The sequence below is a fragment of the Eleginops maclovinus genome, chromosome 2, assembly GCF_036324505.1.
Source record: "Eleginops maclovinus isolate JMC-PN-2008 ecotype Puerto Natales chromosome 2, JC_Emac_rtc_rv5, whole genome shotgun sequence".
NCBI lineage: Eukaryota > Metazoa > Chordata > Actinopteri > Perciformes > Eleginopidae > Eleginops > Eleginops maclovinus.
The window spans coordinates 20,847,804-20,874,339 of record NC_086350.1 but is presented as its reverse complement, the minus strand read 5'-3'; the positions used below and the strand labels follow the sequence as shown (position 1 = coordinate 20,874,339).

General features: G+C 40.1%; 1 long non-coding RNA gene across 8 annotated transcripts in view; it reads right to left on the bottom strand.

Annotated features, from left to right (window-relative positions):
• Nucleotides 1-24,714, bottom strand: part of LOC134877642 (uncharacterized) — a 103,022-nt gene extending 78,308 nt beyond the window's left edge. For 4 of the 8 annotated variants that reach the window (XR_010167597.1, XR_010167599.1, XR_010167598.1 and 1 more), the window contains exon 1: nucleotides 24,368-24,562. This is a non-coding gene — a long non-coding RNA (uncharacterized LOC134877642). Of the gene's footprint in view, nucleotides 1-24,367 lie in introns of all 8 variants that reach the window. The other 4 variants (XR_010167593.1, XR_010167596.1, XR_010167595.1 and 1 more) reach the window with 4 other exon arrangements.
• Nucleotides 24,715-26,536: the final 1,822 nt, after the last annotated feature.

Genomic DNA, 26,536 nt, shown 5'->3' with positions numbered 1-26,536 from the left:
CGTCATCCCTGCACCACTCTATACTGACTAGATATTAAGAGAAATATACTTTGTTATATACTGTTTTTACAGCGTAACGTCCCAACAGCTGATTTCACTAAACAGCTACTAAACATGGTCAGGGTGCCACCCCCAGCAAAGACACGTACTACATGGCAAAGTAGAGTACAGCGCAGTGCAGTCAAGTATGATCTAACCAGGAGACTCATACAAATACAGTGCATGTCTGGTAGAGACACAGTACAGCACACTGTTGCTGGGTAGACTGCGGGGTCGTTAGAGTATACAGCATGGAAAGTTAAAATTAAACTGCAGTGTAGTCGAGTCTGTAAAAAAAAGGGGAGTCTAGATTGGATGCAACCAAAACACCCAGGCCTAGTGCAGTACAGTAAAGGGATTCAAGATGAGGGGGCTGAAGGGATAGAGGGAGGGAGGAGTGGAGAGATTGAGCGTAACAAGCAAGCACACATAAAGCCTGTCTCATTCTTTTTTCCTCCCCTCCCTCCTTACCTCTCTCACCATTACAGCAGCATTAGAAGCTGAGCTGCTCAACTGTTCCAAGATGTCAGAACTACAAAGCTCCCTTGAATGAGGGAATGTGGGGCCCAGGGCGGCGAGTGGGTCTGGAACAGCTGGCCCAGTGGTGGGGCCTCCTGTTCCCTCGCTCTGCAGCCGCTATAGCTAGCTGGGACAAGACAGGGGATGTCTGGCTGGGGGGTGGCGTGTGTGTGACGGAGGCTGGATAGAAGGGGGTCAGGGAATGTTTCTGTCACAGGGTCACCCCCCCCGACCACGATGCAATTGGTGGGGGACAGAAGGGGGGAAGCGTGTGGCTGGGTGAAGTTGAGGAATTGCTCTGAGTGAAGTTCATTTCAGGCGATTTCAATGAGAAACGGTTGCACAATGACATGTATGGTGCATCACCGACAAAGGAACTGAGGAAATCGAGAAGTAAGGATTTATTTTGCAACACACACACACACAATTACGTGCACACATGTGTGGACATATAGCTGCATCCCCATCTGCTCATGCTCCGTGCTTCAGGAGACATGGAAAATTACAGGGAGAGAACACTTGTGGCTTCCATCTCGTCTTTGGTGTCAAAGAAGTGTGACTTAAAAGGGGGGGAATGATAAAAAGAGACAAACTATTTTGGACAACTGTAAACAGGAGAAAGTCCTGAGCTGTAGACGCGTAGCACACAGAAAGATGGAAAGGGGGATCATATAGGGTTCAAGGAAGGTATGACGTTATAATGAAGCTTAATTCTGCAGCTAACCCTAACCCAGCAAGCGTGAACATACAGCTCCCGAAAAATTTAAGAGACCACTCCAAATTGTCACCCATTCCAGTTTCTGTTGAAATTCATCAAAGAGAAAACATTTCAAAAATGAATTGAACTCAAAGACATACCTATAAATAAAAAAACAAGAGAAAAAGGATAATGCTGAAGTGGTATTTTAATTTCTTCCAGGGCTGTAGATGAAATTACGGGTGTTCATGTGAGGGCCACCACACATGATGCTGGAAAAGGCGTCTCAGATATTGCAGGCACAATGCAGGCACCGGAAAGGGACTTTAAGTAATTACATCTGCGTTCATTGATATATAAGACCCGTAATTACTCGCCTCATGGAAACAAGACTTTGAAAGAACAAACTCATGGCAAACATTTATTGTAAACCACCATAAAGACAATTTAACCAAATGACGTTGAGTCCCATGAACGGGTTCTGTTGTTCATTTAAGATATGGCACCAGGTTTTTTTTTAACCACGCTTTTGGGGTGTGGTCATCTGCATTAATGAGATAAATAAGCTAACACTTAAGATGCACCAAACAACACATACAAGCTTTAATATAGAAATGTATTGAAGAATATGTGCATCCTGCTTTCATAAATCGACAGCAACAAACACATAATCCCTATTGGGTGTTTTAGCACTGGAGACCACATGGATTGTGCGCAAAACTGTTCCAAAACAGCGAAGAAAAACAACCCCTCTTAAAGAGAAGACTGGATTATTTTACAGGAGTTTCCGTTTGAGGTAGAGCCACACAGTTGACTATGCACTCATCACAACCACATAAAGCTGAGTCTCTGGGCGGCCAACAGAGGCATCCAACTAAGATTAGAGCCGCCCTTAAAACCGGATCTTGATTGTGTACGTTTGTAATTATACAATGGTTCGCCTTTTCCTTTCAGAGAGACTTAACATCTGGAATTGGGATTGACGGAGGCTTCCTTTACCACAACAAGAGAATAAAAAGTGACATACACTCAAGAGAGAAGGGACCAACAACAAACCTGTGAAGTTTCAGCAGCTAAGACGGCTTTTCTGTGCAAGCATGTGAGGTATGCGCATGAAGAGGAGACAAAAGATGATTCCTGGAGTCCCTCTTTTGGCCCAACACTGGACAAGCTAGCTATTCAATTAGACAGACAACGCAAATCTGTAGCAACTAGTGCTTCTGAGGTCTCTGAGGAGCTTGATGCAGACTAAAGTTCACGTGCAAGTGACCACATGCGTTTATGATGAGTACAGATATCACGATTCTAAAAATGTTGTAGTATTTTCCAATATCCAAAGAGATTGAAAGGTAAAAAAACAATAAATCCAATGTACTTCGTACAGGCAGGAATTTCCATGCATACTTGTTTGTGTTACGAAGTGAAGCAGGTCATTAACTATATTTTATGAGTTTATTAATGTTTCACATTTCCGGCCACAACTTGATACCAAAGTGTTTTGAAATTGTGACCCAGAGAGCATTCAAATAATTTGAAGGGGAAAGTTAAGGGCTATATTCATTTAATTATTCACAATCATATTCCCGACTTTCATGAATCCAGGTTCAACAGGTGTGTCAACAAGCATGTTATCTTTGCGACTTCACTGAATGTCTCACAGAGGTCTACCAATCACAACCTTTGCATCTGCAGTGTGCTTTAAAAAATGTGTGTGTTTTTAGAGAGTGACAGCTTGCAGCAGAAAATCCCTGTTAAGGAGTTACACCTTGACACGGGACCTTATTCACACCAAATGTGGATGAACATCAGATTCCAAGCACATACTGTGTGCAGGACACAAATGTCAACAGTGCAATTCTTCTTTCGAGGGGGGTTTTGTGCGGGGCTTCATGATGTGCGTCACAGGTTTGGTATACAGTGGTATCTGGTCATCATGCTGGACAACTTTCTAGGAATTTGTACTGCTGTTAGACATGCCAAATTGTAAGGATAGCGTTGGAACTGCAGCGATAGAACAAATAGGCTAGTCTCTAGACAGTCTAACGTGCTGATTGACTTACTGTGTATTTCTGCTCTTCCCTGTTTCTGTATGTATTCAGTCAAGCAAATCACCAAGACAATTTCCACTCCAGTGAATGAAAAGACGTATTCATTTAGACGGGGTCCAACCTCACGTTTGATTGACATAATGGCATGGAAACACTTCATTCATCTCTCACATAAACTACTTGTGACGGCCTGCGCTTTGAAACCTGAGCTGGCAGCCATCTACCTTCCGATGTGTGTATAATGTTAGTATTAAGTGAGGCAATAGCAGTCATTTCCTTCGTTTATTATTGCACACACTAGTTACACAAAGCCAGCAATCTTACACAATTCACTTCTGCAGCAGGGATTGAAAAAAAGAAAGAGGAAGCTTTTTCGGTGGGAATGGTGAGGACAAACACAGAGTTATAGGAGTGTGTTCATTTGGAAATGGAAGACAGGGCTTCATGAATAGGTTGCTTACTAAGAATTGTTTCCAAATTGAAATGGATACAGCAGATTTATAGAAGAGCATATAAGGTAAGGTAGAGAAATAGGGAGGTGAGGTGAAAAACTATGTTTGTAGGCCGACCCAAAAGGTAGCTTCACAAAAGCTATGGGAATTTCCAATAGGATTTTGGTGTATTACAGAAAATAAGCTCTGTGGCAAGTACACATTCATGGTACTTAACACATTTTGTTCAGCAATATCATTTCCACATACTACCACCATAAATGGCTGGTGTGTGTGATGGTGGCCACAACTTTTGAAGTGCAATTGCAATCACAAGAACAGAAAATGTAACACTAGGCTATAAAATAAATGCATCACAGTAGCAGGGCTGCGCGTCAACACTGCTGAGCTGAAGGCAGACTTGTGTCAGAGAATTTACGTTTTGTAGTCTCTTTTAGTCACTTGTGAGCAACCGCTGTTTGTATGACAAAGAAAGTCTACATCTGCACTTCTATGGAGAAAGCAACAGAAGATAGCCACATTTCTTCTTTTTTTTAAAGCATGATTTTTGGAGCCATAATGCATTTTGTGTGTTTTATTTTATCTGCATAAGTTAATGGTAACCTGCAGTTCTTCCATCGACCACAGGATGGAGCATTCATTGCCGAGTGCATATAGGTAATCACCTGGTGATCAGAATCAGGTGTGGGATGTGAGAGCAAACAGTTTTTGACCGTGTTGTGTCGTATCGAGGCAGTGTCATGGAGTCATCGAACCGTGTTTGTATCAGAGCGTGACCGGCATGCATATTGTTCGTTGAATGGTAACAGATCGAGCAATGTGGACACATTTATAACGGTGATTATGTTGACTGTAAAAATCGAGGGATTCAAAAATATAGGACTCATTGGACTTTGTTTGTTAGACTAGAACATGCCTCTGAACAAGTTCTCCCGTTCTCACCCCTCAGTGGCTAAAGTATAGATCATGCTTAAAAGTCACTGCAATGATTATGACCAAATATAACAGAGTTGTGACTAGCCTAACATTCCTACTGGTGCTCATAACAATTCCAAGCGCCTAAATATGGAGGGGTGTAAGGCTAGACATAAGAAAAGATGAGTTATTTGTGAAAAAATGTCCAATTCTATTTCGATGAACTCATTTTTCCCGTTAAAGCATTTAGTCGCATGATCGGTCCAACAATTACGTGGCTAGAGTATAAAAGTTGCACACTAATAAGGACATCTGCTGTGAGTCTTTCTAAAGAAGTCCAAGATGAAAGGGCATCTCACAGTAGATGTATGCTCTGACAAAGACAAGTGGGCACCAGAACCACATTTAAAATGTCTTCCCATTTTCCCATCAGGGCCGACAAAGCGAGACAACCTATCCTGCGTCAGATGAAACACCCCCAAATGTCACACGAGTATCCTAAATCCCTACAATGAGTCATTATACCTCTCTGCAGTCTGAGTACACCAAGCCAAGACACTTGTTGACCTCAAAGTGACTCCAGGCACAAAATGACGCTGAATACAACGCCTGCGAGACATTAGCCTCAAACTGTCTCTGTGGTATTTTCTCTAATGCTTCTAATAGACACTGTCTGGCATACTGCGATCTCATTTTAAAGAAATGACATCTGAGCAGCACAAAGGCAAAGGCTGTGTTGTTACAGCATTATTATGGCAAAAAAATATCAGAACATTTCAGGTGTGTGGATGTGAAGTGTGTGCATGCGCGTTCTTTCCTTGGCAGGTGGCATTCCCCTGATGCGCGCACACACACACACACACACACACACACACACACACACACACACACACACACACACACACACACACACACACACACACACACACACACACACACACACACACACACACACACACACACACACACACACACACACACACACACACACACACACACACACACACACACACACACACACACACTCCTCTGCATGAGATGACTCACATGCCGTGACATCTGGTTAGTGTTGGACACATTGTTCGGGCAGCGCAGTGGCTTAACACCACGCATAATGGAAGGAAAAAGGAAAAAGAGAAAGCCGTGGAGTAAAATACATTATTATAATATTAGGCCTTCGTTTTCTAATAATGTTTTTTCCTTTATTAACAATGGGACACCATGCTGCCAGCACGGGGGGGACAGAAGTGAACTTTCCCCTTTTGGTGGTCAAGAAAATCAGAATACCTTTATTCGTCCCACAGAGGGGAAATGCAGAGCCAAAGATAGCTTAAAAAGCATGCAAAAAAAAGACAAGAACAAAAAAAAAAAATAATTGGGTAAGAAAGTGGGTGATTTCTGCCTTTTCAGTATTTTAAGATAACACACATTCAGAAAAATAAATGTAAAGTAACTAAGTACATTTACTCAAGTACTGTACGCAACATTTTTAGGGACTTGTACTTCACTTCAATTTTTTGCTACTTTGTACTTCTACTCCACTACAGTTCAGAGATACATAGTGTATTTTTACCCCGCTCCATTTAATTATTACCTTTAGTTACTTAGCAGATTTGGATTAATGATGTGAAATATAACCACCACTTAAATCAGACTTTAGTTACACCTGGAGTAAATTCACAAGCTGCCCTGCAGTATACAAAGTCATTCAAAATAGCTGCACCTTTACCAGCTTTGACACTGTAATGCATCAATAATTATAATCAAAATATATCATATATTATTCTGAGAGGGACCAATCTGCACAATGACTACTTTTACTTAAGTAGAAAAGTAGAAGTAACAGAGTGTAGGAATACACGGTCACAGTAAAAATCCTGCTTTCAAAACGTTACTCACGTAAAAGTTAAACAGCATTAGAATCAGAACATTCTTAAAGTAGCAAAAGTAACAGTACTCATTCCGCAGATTGGTCCGTTTCAGAATAATAAATTATATGTTTTTGCATTATTGATCATTAAAGTGTTATCAATGCTGGTAAAGGTACAGCTAGTTTGAATGACTTTGTATACTGCAGGGTAGCTTGAAATTACTCCAGGTGTAACTAAATTGTTATTTAAGAGTTATTTACATTTCAAATTATTAATTTAAATCTGCAAAAGTAACTGAAAGTACATAAATAAATACAGTGGAGTAAAAAGCACACGATTTACTTCTGAATTTATAGTGGGTTGGGGAGTAAATGAAGCTAGAAATGGAAATACTTAAGTAAAGTACAAGTGTCTCAAAATTGTACTTCAGTACAGTACTTGAGTAAAAGGACTTAGTTACTTTACACCACTGGAAAAAAGAGAGTGATTTCTGCCTCTTTAGTATTTAAAATTGTGAGAGAGAGACACATTTCTAGAGTGAGATTTTAAAAGAGGTACGCTGGTGAAGACAGAGTTAGGTCTTGTGTAAATGAAGAGGGAAAAACAATAGCGTTAACTGTGCATGGAAATGAGATGGAGACACATCGAAAGCGGAAAATAATCTGCCATGAATTTATCCGCTCATCCCTCATTACTGCATCCCCCCATGGCTTCATCGGGGAGACGCTGGTGGAGAGAGGCTGCTGAGGAGACCCACCTCCCTCTTCTCCCAGCACAGCCTCAGGAATGCTTTTCTTCTGGCCCCCTCAGCCCCATGTGTAGACGCCCTCTCCGCAGGGTGTGTTTTGCATGTAAAGCAGGCTGCAGATGCTGTCCGCGAAAAAAGCGACCAGGAGGGACAAGGAGGGACCCAGGACACAAGGAGGCCCCACCGCCATGCCACCCGCCTGGCCTCGCCTCGCTTTGCTGCCACCCCCCCTACACCCTGCAGCTCCCCCTCCCACAAACACCTCTCATTACTTCACCCCCCACCCCCCCACCCCGGTTGGACATGCCACCCCTCCATCAACCCCATCCCCTCCTGACCATCCCTCTGCCACCCTCCCAGCACACGCAGTTGTGTGTCTCCTGGGAAACAAGCTCCAGTTGGTGTATAAAGGCACGCTGAGCTCAGACACACAGACACACACACACACACACACACACACACACACACACACACACACACACACACACACACACACACACACACACACACACACACACACACACACACACACACACACACACACACACACACACACACACACACACACACACACACACACACACACACCATACTACTTCAGCAGAGTGAAAGACCTGAGAAACGGCATTTGGACACAGAGAGGGAGGGAGAAAGAGGAGGGAGAAAGAGAGTGATCACCTCTAATAAAATGGTTCTTTACAATCCTGTTATGCATATTCGGCTTGACATGACTACATTCAGGGGAAATAATTAACAAGTGTATGGCGAACATTAATATTGCATCTGACAGCAGACAGGTGGCGGGCTGGGAGCAGATGTTAGGAGGCAGGCCAGAGGGGGACCAAATGAGCGGGAGATGGGAAATTATTACAGGGTTCTTAGAAATAAACTCAGCTAACATGTAATCACTGCAGTTTCACAGACTTTGGAAAACTTTATTTAATAGACTTTAAACTGTGGAAACAGTTGATTAACAGATGAGTTAATTGGCTATACATATTGCTTGAATATTGATAAAATGTTAAAGAAATTAAGAAAAGAATGACAAAAATAAACACGGTTTAAATTTTACATATGTTGGCAATTTTCTGTATTTATTTTATACTTTTTAAAAATTAGCAACTTTTGGGTTCTGACAAAGCTTAACAAAACAAGCAAACTTTTGGTCCAATGGAATTTGATAAAAAAAAGTTAATTTTTTTATATTGAAATTATTTAATGATTAATTTTGTTCAATCTCATGATTTATATAGCACCTTTCAACACAAATAACATACATAAGAGCATTACGACATAGTGCAGCAGAACACATTATAAAATGGCATTAAAACAGTCATTAAAAGCAAAAATAATAAACTCATCATAACCGGTATAAAATACTTGAATAAAGGTTACAGTGCAATGTTAGATAAGAACAGTTCAATTAAAAGCAGCGGCGAAAATAAATGTTTTCAGCCTGGATTTAAAAGTAGTAAGAGTAGCAGCGGACCTGCAGGGTTCTGGGAGTTTGTTCCAGATATTTGGAGCATAATGACTGAACGCTGCTTCTCCTTGTTTAGTTCTAAGTCTGGGGACAGAAAGCTGACCCGCCCCAGAAGACCTGAGAGTTCTGGATGGTTCATAATGTAGCAGGAGATCACAAATGTATTTTGGGACTAAACCATTCAATGCTTTATAAACCAGCAGCAGAACTTTGAAATCAATTCTTTGACAGACAGGAAGCCAGTGTTAAGACCTCAGAACTGGAGTAATGTGATGATCCACTCTCTTCGTGTTAGTGAGGAATCGAGCCTGCAGCGTTCTGAATCAGCTGCAGCTTTCTGATAAATGTTTTAGTGAGACCTGTGAAGACACCATTACAAATATATATATATATATAAATATATATATATATTTTTTGCAGCTTTATCTATGTATGATATATAGTATTGGTTACATGATTTACACTGAAGCCTCCCTCACATTATTCTTGTGTGCAGCTCCTCTGTCCGCTGCACACAAGGCACCACAGTGTGGCCGCTGAGGGTGGTTGCAACTGGGATGACATTGTGCTGTTTTACATCCAACCTCTCAAATCCACCACTCCCAGGATCTGCACTGGGCTCAACAAGGTGTGGTGGTGTGGGTTTGTGTATGTGTGTGTGTGTGGTAGGGTGAATAATTGAAGTGACATTCTAATACATTTGGATAATGCCCTTTTGTTTACTGTATAAACACATCAGCATGTCTTTACACGCGTGATCCCAAAGAACACTGTTGTAACGCCTTGCACGTCCTATGTAATCCACATGCCTGTTTTATTCTATTCTGTTTGAAGGAGTTACTGTTTCACAAGGTGACAGGTCTAGATTGGCCCATCTCGGATGTTGGTTACGTTTTTGTGTTGCTGAAAAAATAACTACACATCTCGCCATGTGTGAATGCTTTGAATGGAGACACATTGAACTGACTGAACCTAGAGCATTCACACAGCATGTAGCACAAGTGCAAAATAACACCTGACAAGGTATTGAGCAAAAACCTGAAAGGGATCTAAGGCCGTTTTAGTGTTATCCTACAAGATTTTGTTAAACAACACAAAAAGGCTCTATCAAATCACAAGTAAACATTCATTTCCTCAGGTTAAGCCTGGAAGCGATAAAGGGTCGATGTGTTAAATTGCGTGAAACTGAGATACATGTGCGCCCAGAATCCCTGTTTCACTTTATTAAACCCTCCTGTAACACCTTCAGATGTTTACTCCGCTGTAAGATGTACACACTGCTCTTTCTATACTGAAATAGAGTGATGGAGTGTGTATCCACGGGATGTGCCTATGGATTTTGAGAATGAGCGGGGGTTATTGTTAGTAAAGAAATCAAAAGTATATGGTTGAATTTCTTCCCTTTCTCTAGTCTCAACACTGCATCTGCTTCTCTTGCCTACAGTTGCTGTTTGACTCACAGCTCATGGGTCAGGAAGCAGGATCTCAAGGAGTCTCCATGCTTAGCTCCAGCATTTGGAACCACTCTCAGCCTATCACAAATTCCTCCATCTTGGCAGCTTTACAGTTTTCCCTCTCTCTCTCATCCTTTCCTCTTTTCATCAGTGCTGGCAGTGGAACTGTAGTCTACGATCTGCACTAATTAACAAACTTCGGAGGAAGACCACCGAACTGGTGAACTGGCACACTCGAAGCACACCTACAGCGAGACCTTTTTTTATCGTTCTTCATTCTCTGTCCATCGTTTTAAAGGTGAGTTTCGTTGCACCTTTTAAATTGAGGTGAGACTCAATGTTGCGCTGAGACCACACACATACTCTTGCACACTCTCAGACACACACAGAGAAAGAAATATTTGCCATTGACCTTGCTACTAACTCTTACATGGCAGTTAGCCTCAGTGAAAGCCTAATGTGTGTTATCAGAGTATCTGAATAAACAACCGCAACATTCACATGAGCCAAGTTGGCGGCTCTCCCTCTGTGACATACGTGAACAACAGTAGACAACACTTGTTCTCATGCTGTAATGCTTGTAGGGTGGGCGATATGGACCCAAATCAGGGGCCATATCGCGTAATTGTGTGAATGCTCCATATTACAGTAACGATATAAATCACAATACAGTAAATAAACTGTATTTCATCACATGGAACAAAAAGAAATGCCTCCTATGATAAAACACTGTATTAAAAGACCAAAAACTAATATTTTTTCAAAATCAAAACTAAGGGTCTTTGCTTGCTCTTTACATACCGCTGTAATCTGATTGGTTGCACGCCGAAAGTTAAGCGGTAAATTAGGTCAAAGCTGAAATAATTTCAACCATAGCGCCATTTTACCCCGTATCATGTGATTGTAGCTTTAGCTTTAGCTTGTAGCCTCATCACAAAACATGCCGAGTTGTAGACAGTGCTCTGGATAGTTGTGATATAAATGCCATACGAACAATTTCAAGCAAGTATTGTTTTCTCAAATCGGACATGGTGAAATTCTTATTCTCTACTTTACGTGGTTCTTGCCACCATACAGTTCAGCCAGGTACACCACGACCTGGGACCTTATTCCATTCACCAACCATCCACACCCTGATGTTGTAACATACCCTAACTTAAAATAACCCTATCTATGGAATAGAAGTCAAAAGAGACTACTGTATGTGGACAGACGACAGGACTTTTACGCTTTCCCATTTCACTTAATTGACGAGTAAAATGGGGCATTAAAAAATGGTGTAATGTTGTTATTTAAGCCAAACTGGTCTGCTATATTCTGAATCTCAAATTCACGTAGGCCTCTTCTCAGATTCTTGATATCTATAGCCCTTTCAGTTGTATATCCACATACGGCTGGATTTATGCAACTGTAGATAGAGTGATCACCAACAAGGACACATCTGACTTCAAGGTGCCACTTAACATCCAACTCAAACAAATAAATGACAATGGATTTGAATTTGTATCTATCTGATGCAAAATGTGCGTTACTAGGTGATATGTTTCGGGACAGGATGAGAATAATCTGGATATTTTTTTCAGCTTTGCACTGGGTACCATTGTTGGCCCATATGTCAAAATGCGTGTAATTTGGCTGATTAAAGATGAACTCATTGGAAATAAGTGTCTTTGTCTCTTCGAAGACTAGCACAAACATATCAAAGAAGGCCACACAGGAGCTCATACACTGGAAAATACACAAACACACACAGAAAAATACCCTGCGTCAAGTTGCGAGTTTCAGGCCTGGAGCATCAATCGAGGCTCTGTTCGTTCTCTTCACTCCCCTAGTCTGCCATCTTCAACCACCAACATCCCCGCAACACATAATTTGTCATAGGGCAGCACATCCCAATACCAGACAGAGTAGCGTTTAAAGGGGACATTAATTAAACTCAGGTATATGCTCTCCTCCTAGAGCACTGAATAGTCTGGGTTTCCATTCTTAATCTTCCCTTGGGAGAGTTACTGACTACGGGGGCAGAGTGGGGAGATCACAGGCTGTCTCAAACTGTTCTTGTGCCATGAAATCAATTTTTAACATTTTCAAAATGCCTTGATTGCCAATGTTGCAAGCAAACAGTTTCCCCCAAAAAGATGGATAGCAGGGTCATAGTGCCAAAACAAATGGACAAAAGTTAGAAAAAAAAATCACAGAAATGTGGTTTGGGGAAGTGGTTGACAAAGGCCAACTTCTGTCAATGCCCTTTGATTAAGATACTCACCCCAAAAGCAGAAGACAGCACAGCTCCAAGGAGTGTGGGATTGTCTGAATGTGAAGCAGGGCATTGCCAGTAAATAGTTTAGTGTGTTGTTTCAACTTTTTCCGGGTAAATGAAGAACATAAAATGTCCCTATGTTCCTGGAACCATCATGAAAAGTTCCAGGCAAAGGAAGACAATAAAGACAAAAGGGGGAAGAACATTATGGAGAGACAGAAGTTTACCTTGATTGTCCACCTTCATCTGACAAAATCGAAAGCCTGAGTGATAGCACAAACAAATAAAATGAGACGAGGGGGGAAAGAAAGGACGAAACTAGGTGCAAAGAGACAGTTTGCCTTATTTCCCGAAGAGATGCTCTGGCATGCCACTGATCACAGACAGCCTTCCAGCGTTAAGTGATTCTGAATAGCAGCGAGGGGGACAGCAAGAGGACAGGGCAACAAGACTGCTGGACCGGAGCAGGGCGAGTGGTGCTGGCAGGGCGGGCGCATTGTTCTGGGAGTCGAGCAGGAGGCTATCACGACCCGGGCCAACCGCTAGCCACGTGCTCCTCACCAAAGGCCTGCATGAATTATTACATTTCATTCTGTTATCTTTCATCATGGTTCATTACAGACAGACAATTGAGCTTCAAGAGAAGCAGCACGCTCAGGGGTCCCCCCAGATGCCCTCAGAAAGAGAGAGAGTGAGAGTAAGAGAGAGAATCCCTGCACTCTCCACTGAAAAGGAAAGAGGAGGATGGACAAAAACACATTGTCCGTGGATTTAAAAAGGAGGCTTATGGCTGCTATGAAAAAAAAAGAAAAAGAAATGTGCTTTTAGAAGGAGAGAAGAATGAATCTGCCCGCTGATGCACGCTCAATGAGATGTACGCTAGTGGAGCCATAGAAAAGAAGTGGGAATTGAAAGGGATGGAATCTGAAGCAAATGACACTCCAGTGTTTTGAAAATAACTGACAGCTGCACAATAGGACACCAAAACAGACTGCAATCTGCCCACAGACAGATGAAAAGACAGGCACTTGAATAGAAGTGCGACCAAAGACATACAGAGATACAGTCCATTCAGAGCACAAGTGGATAAACAGACAGCCGTGAAAATGGACATGAAAGGTGAGGTTTTGCTCTGATAAATGAAGCAAACAAAGGGATAACTACAAAGAATGTGTGAGACAATTAGGCGTTCTCATATTTAAGTACATGAGAGTTTTCTTGAGATTAGGCCTTGAGAGAGTTTGTATTTACCAGAGTTACACTGGAATTAAAACAAACATTCAATTCACACAAAGCAGATGGAACTGAAACATTTTAGTTGAGGTTAATTTGGGTCAACACTGGTATTGTTACACTTAATCATAGCTTAATACAAACCTGTCTGGATCAATGATGTATCCCTGAATGAATAAGCCACAAAGATCCAGCATGGTTTGTGTTATAATCGCAGTGTATCTCCTTTGTCATATGTGTCTGTATGCACGAGTGTGTGTTCCTAATGGCTGTGTGTCCTGAGAGGTGAGTATCAGAACACACTTCTCTTGTCACTCGCCGTTCGCTGCATAACACAGACATTTTCCATTCTGTCAGCGCAAGCAGCGAGCACACTGGCTCCTTCTAAACTCAGCCGCCACTTCATTAAATGACTTCAGACTCTTGGCAGAGTCAGTGGGAAAAGTCTATATTAACTGTGTGTGAGATCCACGGGGTGACCAACAAAGGCCATAGTTGTTCCTCTATGCTGGGTGCTGCTCAGGGGAATTCCGAGGCCTATCGGGGGTACCCCTCCGCCAGGGCCCTGTGCCCCATTTCTGTCGCACACAGGCTCCTGCTACTTCTCTCTCTCAGACCTCACATACATGCAGACGGACACAAATAAACGCACAAGGATGCACACCGGAGGCGCATAAAACCGTGCTGACTTTTGCCCTACTTTCCAGGAAACGGTGTTACGATTGGGAGTTACTGTAAATCAGAAAATATAAGAGCAGAGCCAGCCGCAGTGGAGAAGAAGGTGCATTTTTCAGAGCTGGGGGAGCACAGTTTCTACATCAATATGCAGGATCGATTGCATTGTGCAGGATTCAAGCCAAGTTGTGGGTTGCATAGGGGTAAAGCTGGGGTGAGATGTGTTTAGACTGGAGAATGGAGCGCAGGGTAGGGTGATGTGTCTTCATGCAGTCCAACGATGTGGCTGGCTCATTTGTTTACAGGAGGTTCAGATGGAGAGAGGCAGCCTGGTGGTACCTAATGGCCAGGAGGACAAGTTGGCACAGAATCAAAGCATTAACTATTGCTCAGCCAGGTCAAAGTGCTGGGAGCATATAGACTGATTCAGGATGTGTGTATTTTGTATAGTAAGGTGGGGGAAAAAAAGCTTTGTAAGAAGTTTTTTTTTATTCAGAAGTCTTGAAGACATTTTTCCTAAGCAATAAGCCAGAGCACAGGTTAAACAAGGACTATTTATTGGCAAAAACTACAAAGCTGACTGTGGGACTTTTGGTAAAGGGAAATTGTGGTTTATCAAGTTTGATTTTGGACTTCAGTAGCTGCGATAACACTCTACTCAATGAATTCATTCATAAGATCTTGGAAAGATCCCTAAAAATAGTAGAAACAGCAACTATTGTTGGGGCATATTGTGAAGGAATGTACAGTTACATGGCAAAATCCAGAAGAATCCCCTCTCATATGGATCTTGGTAGCAAATATGACGGTCTCAACCATGACAGAACTTCATCGTATTGCTGTATTACATACTTTAAATGAAAGTAAAAGTGAGAAAAAAGTAATGATGACATAAATTACAGCTGAGACACTGGAGGCACGGACGAGCACTGAAGTGTGGGAAGAAGAGAGATAAAGTATTTGGGTGAATCCTTGGTAAACCATATTTACCAAAGCAATTATTAAAGGCTCATCTGCAGTTTCACACCCAAAGACAAATAAAAAGACGGACGAGATAAAGACTCATAGTTTCAGATCATAACACACACACTCTGACGCTGATGCACACATACGCTGAGGCCTCTAATGGTCCACCAGATGAACTGAGAACAGTGGAAAACACGGTGAGTCCAAAGGACACCGCAGTTGTACAGTCAAACAGGCAGATTGACTTGATATGCCAGTTCTAGTAATGGCTTACTTCTGTGGTGACCTTTACCCAATCTGGTGGATTTATTTGTTCTAATTAAGCAGGTTATGGCCACATGCCTTCACCAATTAAGTCATTAATCTTGATGTGGCATGGAGGAGGAAAGGCCAATTATTGCCAGGAAAAAGAGGGATTTTCTTTGATAGCATGAGGTGAAGAGTGTCAGAGAGGGTGACACCAATACAATTGACACCAATACATAAAAAAGGAAAGTACACCTGTGTTACCACGCATACATGTCATTGTCTCAAATGCTCACTTGATGCTTAAATGGTATTTATTTTTCTAAGCGTCATCACTGACAGAAATTATGATTCAACTAATCAACTAGTCAATCAAAAAATGTCAACGCCAGTTATCCCCAACTCTTTTCACAACCAATTCATCATTAAAATAATCGCAAAACAGGCAGAAAATCTCAAATATGGAGTCCCCTTCTGTTCTCTGTTGAATATCATATTAAAGTTAATCATCTTTGGAAAACAAGGCATTAAAAGAAGACATAAACATGGAGACATGGAGAAGCTGTGATGCACATTTTCTTTTTATTGATCGACAACTTCATCGATTCCTTTATGTCATTTTTGCATTAATTTAAGTATTAACACCAGTTAATTAGGTCCAATGTGAGCATTTGCGAAACAATTGCCATTTGAGTCAGATTGTGACCTTGATGGATACGTTTGGCTGTCAAGAAAAAGCAATACTGTGGTACAAAGTCGTTTTATATTTTGTACTCAAGTACATGTTGAAATCAGCAGGAGAATGCTAGCAGTAAGCAGCCATTGAACCGAGTGTGCACTAAGTTACGATTAGGCCTAGTTCAATGTAGTCTTGTATTTTCTTTTCGTTCTGAAACATGGTTTGATTCAGTTTTTTTATAGTTATTTTATAATAGCAGTATTCAGCAATCTAGTAAGGAAAATCACAAGAGAATAAAAGAGTGTATAGTGAAGTTTATGATATTTGTTGTTGTTTTTTGGACCTAAGTATCAAATTGGTACTGGGAATGGTGGAATTTCACTAGTTTTGGTATCAACTACTACATTGCTGGTATTACGATATCCCTAGGTCCCACCTACACAAAAATAACACCAGATAAGCGTTGGGTCAACTAATTACAGCTAACGATGTGGCTCTGGGGTTAAAAATAGTACACAAAGTCTAGAACAACAGAAGCTTGAGCCAGCGGGGGCTCGGAGGTGGACTGAGACGTCCCAACCAGTGGACTCCTTCGTCAGTTAGGGAGGAAACTGGAATTGTTTCTCCTTCTGTAATCCCACACACTGAAACCTGTGTGTAGTGATGAGAACGAGCGTGGGTGTGTACTGTACTGTATGTGTGTACAAGGCTGAACGCACGCACAACACTTTCCATGCAGCTATATTCATTCACAACTTTTCATCTTCCTCCAAAACATGTGATAATAGTCGAGAGTTCATCCTCCATGTTGCACAACTACACAAAGCTCACCTTTCACTGAAAACTCTTCATCGAGGGAAGTTTACTTTCAATTAAAATACACCACAAAAAACTCAACACGCACAACCACTAACCTTTGAGTGACTCCCAAGCATCCTGAGGCATCCACCACATTACACAAGGAGATTCAGAGCACAGAGTGAAGGAATAACACCAGGCAACAATATGGCTCAGTTCCTTTCACCATGGGGTTTCACTGTGAGAATATTTGGGGTTTCAAAAAACTACATCCTTTCTACAGTGTGTAAGGATTCTGAATGGGGCTCTCTGTCTCTAATTGGCCTCTTTTACCATTTTTATCAGTGTTCACACTCTCTGTCTCTCTTACAAACACACGCTATGGTTTCTGCATGCAACTACAAGCACACATACCCACGCACGCCACATTCCCGTCTAATCCACATCCATCCTCTCTGTGGAACACACTCTAGATTGGTTGTGCTTCTAGTATAAACTTCCAAGTTGAGGTCAGAATTTGGGGTGGCAGGGGCCTACAGAGGTAGCCATGTAGCTCGACTTCAAAGAGAAACGTGGCATAATCAGATGAGTGAGTTTACTCAAGCTTTATCTGTCTCTGTCCTATTGTCATTGGTGTACAGTCAAGGCTCTGGTAGTTAGAAGCTGCATTCAAAACGTTTTTGGAATCCATTTTGCTTTTCAAATCAGTGTTGAACAACAACACACCTTCTCAGAAGACATTTATTGTAGATTTTATGTAGAAAGGGTATGGTTGCAATCGACTGAAAGGCCAAGTGAGGACTAGTTTAACATTTTTGTGTTGGTTGTCAAGCCTTCAATACACCAAAAAGTTAGTTACAGGCATAAAAGAGTCGAAAACTCAGAAAGCCGGCATTAAATGCAGCATCAGATCGATAATCTTCTTGACTAATGGTCTGATGTGGGAAATGTATCTGAAAAATGTTTTTAAAGGCTGCTTGTTAATATTAAGGAACTGTAATGTTACCAAAACTAAGATACTGTATCAGCACTCAAATCCAAGGGGTCCTAAAACTGATCCTTGGCTGCAGTGTATATTAATTTATAAAAACAAATACCATTTAATTGTGTCATGTTTCAGACTGCAAATATACCTCAGTGTTTTAGATTTCATCACCGTGACTTTTCTGCTCTCTAGTGGTGATGTTTGAGAACAACAGCTGTGCGAATCAGCTGTCTGCACTATTATTAAAAGGGCAGTGTCTCATTTTCTAGCAGTGAAAGTGTACTTTGAAGAGCAAGAAATCTGCGTTTTTGGTCATTTTATTTTATTTGTTATCTTTATTCATGAACGCCAAAGCATTCTGCTTGTCAGATGTAGTTTGAGAAACTTTTAAAAAATCCTTTCAACTATTTGAATTGGATTTTATTTCAATTCTGAGCGATTCATTTACATAAAATAATGTAAATGTTCATTTAATTTGAATGATAAATCAATTATGTATAAAAAATATCTATTTTATTATTATTTTATATTATAAGTGTTTTGCAGTCCCATTAATCAAGTTATTATCAATGCATTGTACAAAATAACCTTATCCCCAGCATATATGCTTCAGAATATGAAAACACTTTTTCCCAACCTAATACAATTATATTAATTAAATCGTATTTCCAATATATGAAAGGTCTTATTTAAACATATCATATCTACATTTGAAATTCAGTACACAGGAAGGTGATACAATATTGTTGTGTTGATGTGAGTCCATTATACGTTTTCAAGTACGATTAGTTAATGTTATATTCATCTAATAATACTTTTATATGTTCAATCATACTCTCTTTTGATTGCATGGCTTATATTGCATAGCTTTTCAAGACCACTAGGGGCCAGAGTTTCACCGTGTATGAGCTGCAGGCCGGATAGAGATCAATGCCACATCATTTACAATCTAACCAACGAGTCAACAGACTGCAAACAGAGGAATCCAAATCCAAAGAGCTCCGGGGGAAGCTTAATCCAAGACAGCTTCTTCTGCAGTGAAACTCAAGTGAGTCATTGTTCCACTTCCGCAACGATGAGTGAAACATTGTACTGGGACTTTGAATCTGTTCCAATAAACAGTCCGGGAACACATGAAACAGAGAAAGTAAAAGCTTGGTGTGATGTTAAATGAAACTGGAATGTACTGCACATGGCTCAAAAACAGAATACGAATACAATTTAGAAATTCTCAAGGGAATTTCAGGGGGGGATCATTTTTAAACCCCTATCTTAACAGTGTCAGCACTCGCAGGGAGTTAACTGTAGAAATAACACAATTCTTCATTTTCTTCTTCTTCCAATAATGAGTTTGTCTTAACAAAATGACAATTTAAAACTCATGTTATTTGGTATAAAAAGTCAGATTTTGTTTCCTTTTCCATCCCATTACTCCCATTGTTCACTACATGATGAAAATAACTATTTCAGCATAATTCATAAACTAAAAGATGTAGGGGGTTAATTTCAACAGAATTGGGAATGCAGGAGGGTAAAAATTACCCCTTTGGCATTGATATTGTTACAAATATGATATATATCATGTGTATGTGTTATTGTAACGTTGTGCATCGACATGCATTTAACAGATGTAAAAGATATTTGCAAGATTAGCCTACTGTTTATAATAATGTATATAATGTATAATTGTTTATTTTCCATGCTTTTGTTTTTCAAATGATGTGCAACACTTGTTTTACATGCTGCTGCAACGAAAAAAACTGTCCCAATTTGGGATAAATAAAGTACATCTTATCTTAAATCTCTTCATGAGAGGTGGCGCAGTTACCCTCCTTAAAAAAAAGTGTTTCAGACTTGCACACTTCATGACATAACTCTTGAGTGTATGTTGCCCACAGGGGAATTTTAAATGCCACAACAGCTGATGTTCCCATCAAGAAACAAAGTGTCTCAAAACAAGTGCAATTTCGGATTTACTGTACAGACTAAAGCAGCCAGCCTGTCAGTAACGACGACCGCAATAAAAAAAGAAGAAATGTTTCCACTTCACTGATTTCTTCAGAAACACACGCCTCAGCGAGCAGGCGATGGCACATGATGTGCTACTGATAATGATGCAAAACTGCAATTAGAGTAAACAAATATAGTATCTAAAGAAAAACATCAATAACAAGCTTTGCAATAGTCACTCATGGCTATTTGCTGAGTATCAAATTGTTGAAAATCATTTTTGAGATATTGCTGCTCTCATGCATGTAATGTTAATAATTTTATTACAGCATTATTGAAGCTTAAGACACATAGAAATAGAAACATTGATAAATGAAAGGATAATAATATACCATTTCACACAGATGCTTTGGTGCCTAACCCATGTAACTGCATTCCTGAAGTATTTAAGCTGGCATAATCAGTATCACAAAGCCAGGGTGTTCACTGCAGAGCAGCTGCAACATCTCGCAGCTGATCCGGGACCAGTTCTAAAAGGAGACACATCTGTACATACAATCAGACACTTCCCTGCCTCCTCATGATGCTGCGATGAAAACATGCCAGCAGTTATGCACAAAGAACCGCTTCACTTTGTATCTTCTGATTTCTTCTCATTAACTGGCACATGATTCATCATTGAAGGTTATTCTCTGCATCTCAGGCCGGCTCTGTGCACGATCCCACGTCCTACTCATAGTGAGGCTGAATGCAAGCAAAGAAAATAGTACAACTTTAATTGGTTTGGCTGCATAGCTTCAGTTTTCTGAGGGACTGATGTGGGGGAAGGGGGAGAGGGGATAAACCCTCCTTACTTGCCTCCCTTGGGTGACGAATAAAGCATTTCCAAAAAACATTTGAATAAAACAAAGTATCATAAGGCATGTGATACTTGAGAAGAGATTTTACCCAGAAGTTTCTCGTCACTAAAAGCCGACTTACACACTCATATATATCATGTAACTATTAAGCAACAACTAATGTTTCCAAATTGGACATAAACTCTGCCAGTTAAACCACAGTAAATAACACAATGTCCACATGGGGCTGAAATGGTGTCTCTCTCTCTCTCTCTCTCTCTACCTCTCTCTCTACCTCTCTCTCTACCTCTCTCTCTCGACTTGGACCTCGGTCCGCCTGTTAGTGAACTATGATGTAGAGATAAAGATTTAAGTGATCTCTTATTTTTTTTCCGGGGCCTGTATTTCCACACAAAAACATTTACAATAATAAATAGTACATATAAATCCAATATTTCACAAGCCTGCTGTCCTGCCCCCATCTATAAAAACTTCTGAAACACAAGCAAGTTCAAGTGTCCCATTAAAAGATCTAGTCTTAAAAAAAAAGGTGTTGAAAATGCTATAAGTGAGTCTTGATATTCTTTTTGTTCACTGACAATAAGTGTAAATGTCAAGTTTAAATACATTTGTAATAAGTGTGAGTTATACAAGTGATGTTCATGTAAGGAGAAGTTGGGTTGAATATGTTTCCAACAGGTTTAACACAAGAAAAAATGTAGGCGAATCATCACAGTTGAGGGGGTACTTTAAGAATGGCGACCAGCTCACGGAGTTCACCAGAGAAAAAAGGTTGGGAACCACTGTTTTATGTTACCTAACTTTAAGTTACTGTAGTATTGAGGTATAAAGCTTGTGTTGTTTACCTGGTGTTATGGAATGAACTTAATAAAATACAATTAATATAAAATAATACAATAATTCAACAATACACTGCGCCAATAGAATGAAAAATGTATTTGGTGATGAATAACACGTGGCTTTGGAGCTTTTCAGTGGGACTGTATTCCAGTTGTGTTGTAGTCTTATACACAACTGCAACTGTTCTGATACTGAAACAAGTTGACTGCATAAACAACCTGTTTCTCATTTGGGTCTACATGTTCATTTTCTCACTCAGTGTAGCGAAACCATTTTTTTCTTTACAGCATTTCTGATCTCTTCTGTATTCCCGTAACATGAACAGCTTCCGCATTAAAAGCAACCAAACCACCAAAATGTTGTCGTCTGTCTGTCACTGCAGACATACGCCTTGTTTGTGTTTAGTAAGCGTGACAGGAAGTGCTGACGTCAGTATATATCATGTTAAAAGGCAACTAGGTTTGCTGTGACAACATGAAAACAAACAGTTCTCGTCTCCCTGCAGGTTGTCATCAACACTACTTGAGATCATTGAACGCAGGTTCAAATTCTTTGCTGAACATAAACAGTGTTGTTAAAAAACATTCACACAAAATCATTGCATTCCGACTTACTGTATTGTAGCATTGTATTTATAACTACATCTAAATATATTATTCACTGAAAAATATGCTTGTGTTCTTGCCAGATCAGGTGTTTTCACACAATTCAGAATCCACAAAGTTTTCTTAAGTCTAGGCCTATGTGATGCGTATTGAACATAAGTGCGGAGGACGGGCGTGGTTTTTGGTGAGGATGTACGTGACATGTTATATATAAAACGGCCAGATCAAGTCATGTGAGAAACATATTTTAGCTGCATGGTTTCATTATTTCATACATAAAATTGTGAAAATGTTGCATTTCACATCAGCAGACAGTGGAAGAATCCAAAAGTGTTTGAACTACAGTGTTGTCACATGTTAATCTTCAGTTTATAGACATAAATGGCGAATTCAATATTGATTCCTCCCTTACCACTAATATTTATCTTTGCAGAGATTAATTCAATAAAGGTGAAATGTGATGTAGCTAAAGTTAACAGCTTACTGTTTAGCCTCATTGCCAAAGTGTCAGGTTTCTTCCAAAACAATACCAAGAGGCCAAAAGCTGCCTGTAACAGAGCCAAGTGTTTCATGGTCCAATGACTTTCTGAATAAATGCCACCTGTTAAGTTTTTAGTGAAGCAGAGATACATTTCTGGCAAATAAAAAAAACCCTCACAAAGCATACACTACACGTAAGATTAAATAAACCAAAACACAAATGTACTTAAATAAAGTGTCATATTTCCAGAGAGGTTACAGTGAAGAACTCTTGATAGCATTCATAAAGTCACTCCCCCTGCAAAGTCTTCCAAAACTTAAGCGATTCACTCTCTCAGCCAGACTGACAGGAAGCTTTTCCCTCCCCCTTCTTCCTCGACCCCTCCTTCAGCTGAGGAAATACAGAGCATGCAGATGTTGACGTTCCACAACGAAACTTGTGCCCACATCCGTTTACAATGAACACTTTTGTAGTAGGCAGCTCAAAACAGTAAACAGTAACAGCAGGAAGTAAAATACAGTATTGTGCAGTGCACTACACTTTCAGCATCACTGGAGCCCAGAGATAAAAACAACAATGGTTTCTCTGGGCTTTACACAAACTTAAAATCAAAAAGTGGTTGAATCAGAGAGATACAAAAATAATTCCAGGGAATGTACTTGGTCATTCTAAAGTAAATTTAAAAAACAGCAGTCATTAACACTTTTAAAGTGGTTGACTACATCATGAGGAGCTTTTAGAACATAATTGAACACTTTCTCCTGTCAGTGTATGTACCTGCACAGTCGATGGATTGCCACATTTTTCTCGTCGCACACTTAAAGTGATTCTTGATACCTCCGCTCATCAGCACTCTGACACATTCAGAGGCTGCTGCAGCAGCAGTTACCAATAACAGATGTGTCTCAGTCTGTCAGTGCCAATTGTGATTTCCAATAAACTACGTTCCATCATTAGCCTGCTCATTGGAAGTACCCAGGGGGAAAAAACACGAAGGCTTATTAAGATAAACCACCAAATTATCTCTTTTTATTCTACCTAAAACCCACAAACTGTACATATAGGGGAGCACAAAGTGTCAGAACAACACTTGTGATTTTTGTTGGATTAGACTCAAGACATGAGAACTGGCAAAAGCCTACTGATAAACTGTTTTAACATGCCTGTCAAACGAGGGAATGGGTCTTTCAACAATATAACAGCTACACACCGCTCAATTACAGTACAACAGAGTGTCAGTGTAAACAGGAATAACGTTTTACGCTAACGTAAGGAGACGTCATTCGGTGGGCTTCTTTAAAGCATTGCCAATGCCTACTTTAACGTACCGTTAAAAGAAGGCTTGAAAGTGCAGCGTAACGTATTCTTTTTCGTTACAAAAATGTATTAAAACGTTGTTCTTCTTCACTTGTTACACTACATGACAGCTGTTGTTTTACACCAGCACGACTACAACTACTACTATAAGTCACGAGGACACACTAACATTTGGCTCGCGCACACACAGCAAACATATACGCATATTTATTTATAAAACAGCAAACTTAAACTACTCGATCTTACCTGTTTTGGCACGTTGGGGTCAGTTGGCTGCAGAACCGTCGTGCATTTTCGTAGTAAATAGGGTTAGAGAGCTTTTAAACAGCGTGAGAGTTGTTTACAAAGTTTCATCGTGAACTCCGATTGGCCTGAGTAAAACTAGTCGACGCCCCAAACCTCGGTCACCGGGACGAGTTCAAAAAAAGTAGTTTCCTGGACTCGCTGCTCTCATGTAGGAAGCAAAACAAGTAGAAGGAGGCGAGCTGTTGCACGTTAACCGTGAAATGTAAGATGAGTAGCCTATGTTTTTTTTTTTTTCACTCAGACTTTTTTGGTTTAAGTTTACGCGTTGAGCCAATTTCGACTGCATGGAGACATTCGAGGCTGCGAGTAAGGCATAACATACCTATGGTAGGTGACAGCAGGGGTGCGTTCAACGCATGTCATTCCAATTACAGTCACAAATGGCAACAGAACACAAAATAATAATACAAATAAAAAATGAATAATAAATGTAATATTCCTAATGCTTTGCTTTTAATTAAATAAATCGTTCCCTTCAATTATATTTTTTATAAATGTTGTTCTTTGTTTTTGGAACATTTGGTTTGTTTGTATTGAAATAACAATTGCAATACCATGTTGTGTAATGTTTAAAAGAGTAATTCCTCACAGTAAAAACTTTTGTTACAAATAATTGTCAGTAATCATTTTGAAATAACTGTCAAGCACCCTATAACATACCTTCACCAAATGAATAAAGTGCTACGTGCTATGCTGTTTTATACTATCTACTGTATATTTGTGCTACATACACACAAAACACAATAATGTTAAGTAAATCAGTTACATCAGATTGTAAAAAAACACATGCATAGATCATCCACTGTAGTAATACAAATGTATGAGAAAAAAGTTAAATCAAAGCAGTTCCAGTATTTGTTAGAATGCTGCCATTGTGTAAAGTATTATAAAAACCAAATGGTAATGCAGAACTGTGTAAGATGTTCTGTTGTGCTTTCAGGTAAGAAGCTACATAATCGGTTGCATGGTGAAAAGTGCTCAACTGTTTCCCATAGCTCACCACTTTCTGGCTGCTACAACACAAATAGTCCCTGGAAATAAAAGCAGTTTGACTTGTTACAAATTTAATTGGATTCTACCCAAAAAACAATACATCATATGGTGATGCTTTAAAGGCACCATGCTCTTCTTCAGGCAGCGTCAAACTAGACAGAGCAACATGAATTTCCAAGGCCCGCCTCAAGCTTTTTTGGGTTAGTTTTTGGCACCTAATGTGCTTTATTGAATGAACATGCCTTTGAACAAATAAATTGTGCCCTTGCAACAGACAACTTCCAGTAATGTTCTACCTTAAGTGATTGTATTTTCCACAGTGTTTGTAGCTGCATACTGATCCCCTATATAAAGTGCCTGGCTGTGTTCACACATCTAAATCTTATTTTGCATTGCTGTGATTGATATTGGATGTTATCACAGAGCAGGCTGTATGCCAAAGTGTTATAACACACCAAAAATAAAAGCAACTGGAGACTTTCAGCAGGGATTTATTTCAGACGCAAACAAACAACATTCATATCAACAGCTTTTGTATCGTATATATATGTTGCCAACTGGGAAATCAATCTGCAGAAAAATTATGTATTGTGATGAAAAATACCAAGATGTCACAAGAGTTGCTGAGGTCATTGCGATCACATGGAAGTTGTTATGTAAAACTGTCCCATATAAGTCATGTCATACACTACTCATTTTCCAAAGTACATTTCTTAGCTAAAAAATGCCCCCTAGATTTTTTTTTCTATCACCATCAGGAGGAAACGTTATCAAAAAAGTGAAGTGTATTTTTTCTTGGAATAAAATCAATTACATTTATATTTGTCACACATCCAAATCCCAGAATAGAAAGTGAAATTTAGACTTTGCAATCAACCCATCCCAGTATGAGGTGCAGTGGGCAGCAACTATAAAGCACCTGGGGAACAATGTTTGGGGTCAGGTGTCTTTGCCCCTCCGCAGTGTGACAGAGGGAAAATGGCAACTCTCCATGTATCAGCCCACACTTCATACTTGGTCAATTGGTGGACTTGAACCGGGGACCCTGTTTATGCTATCCCACAGACTGTGCTACCGCCAATTTAAATCACATGGGCAGTTGGACTTTATTGTGTC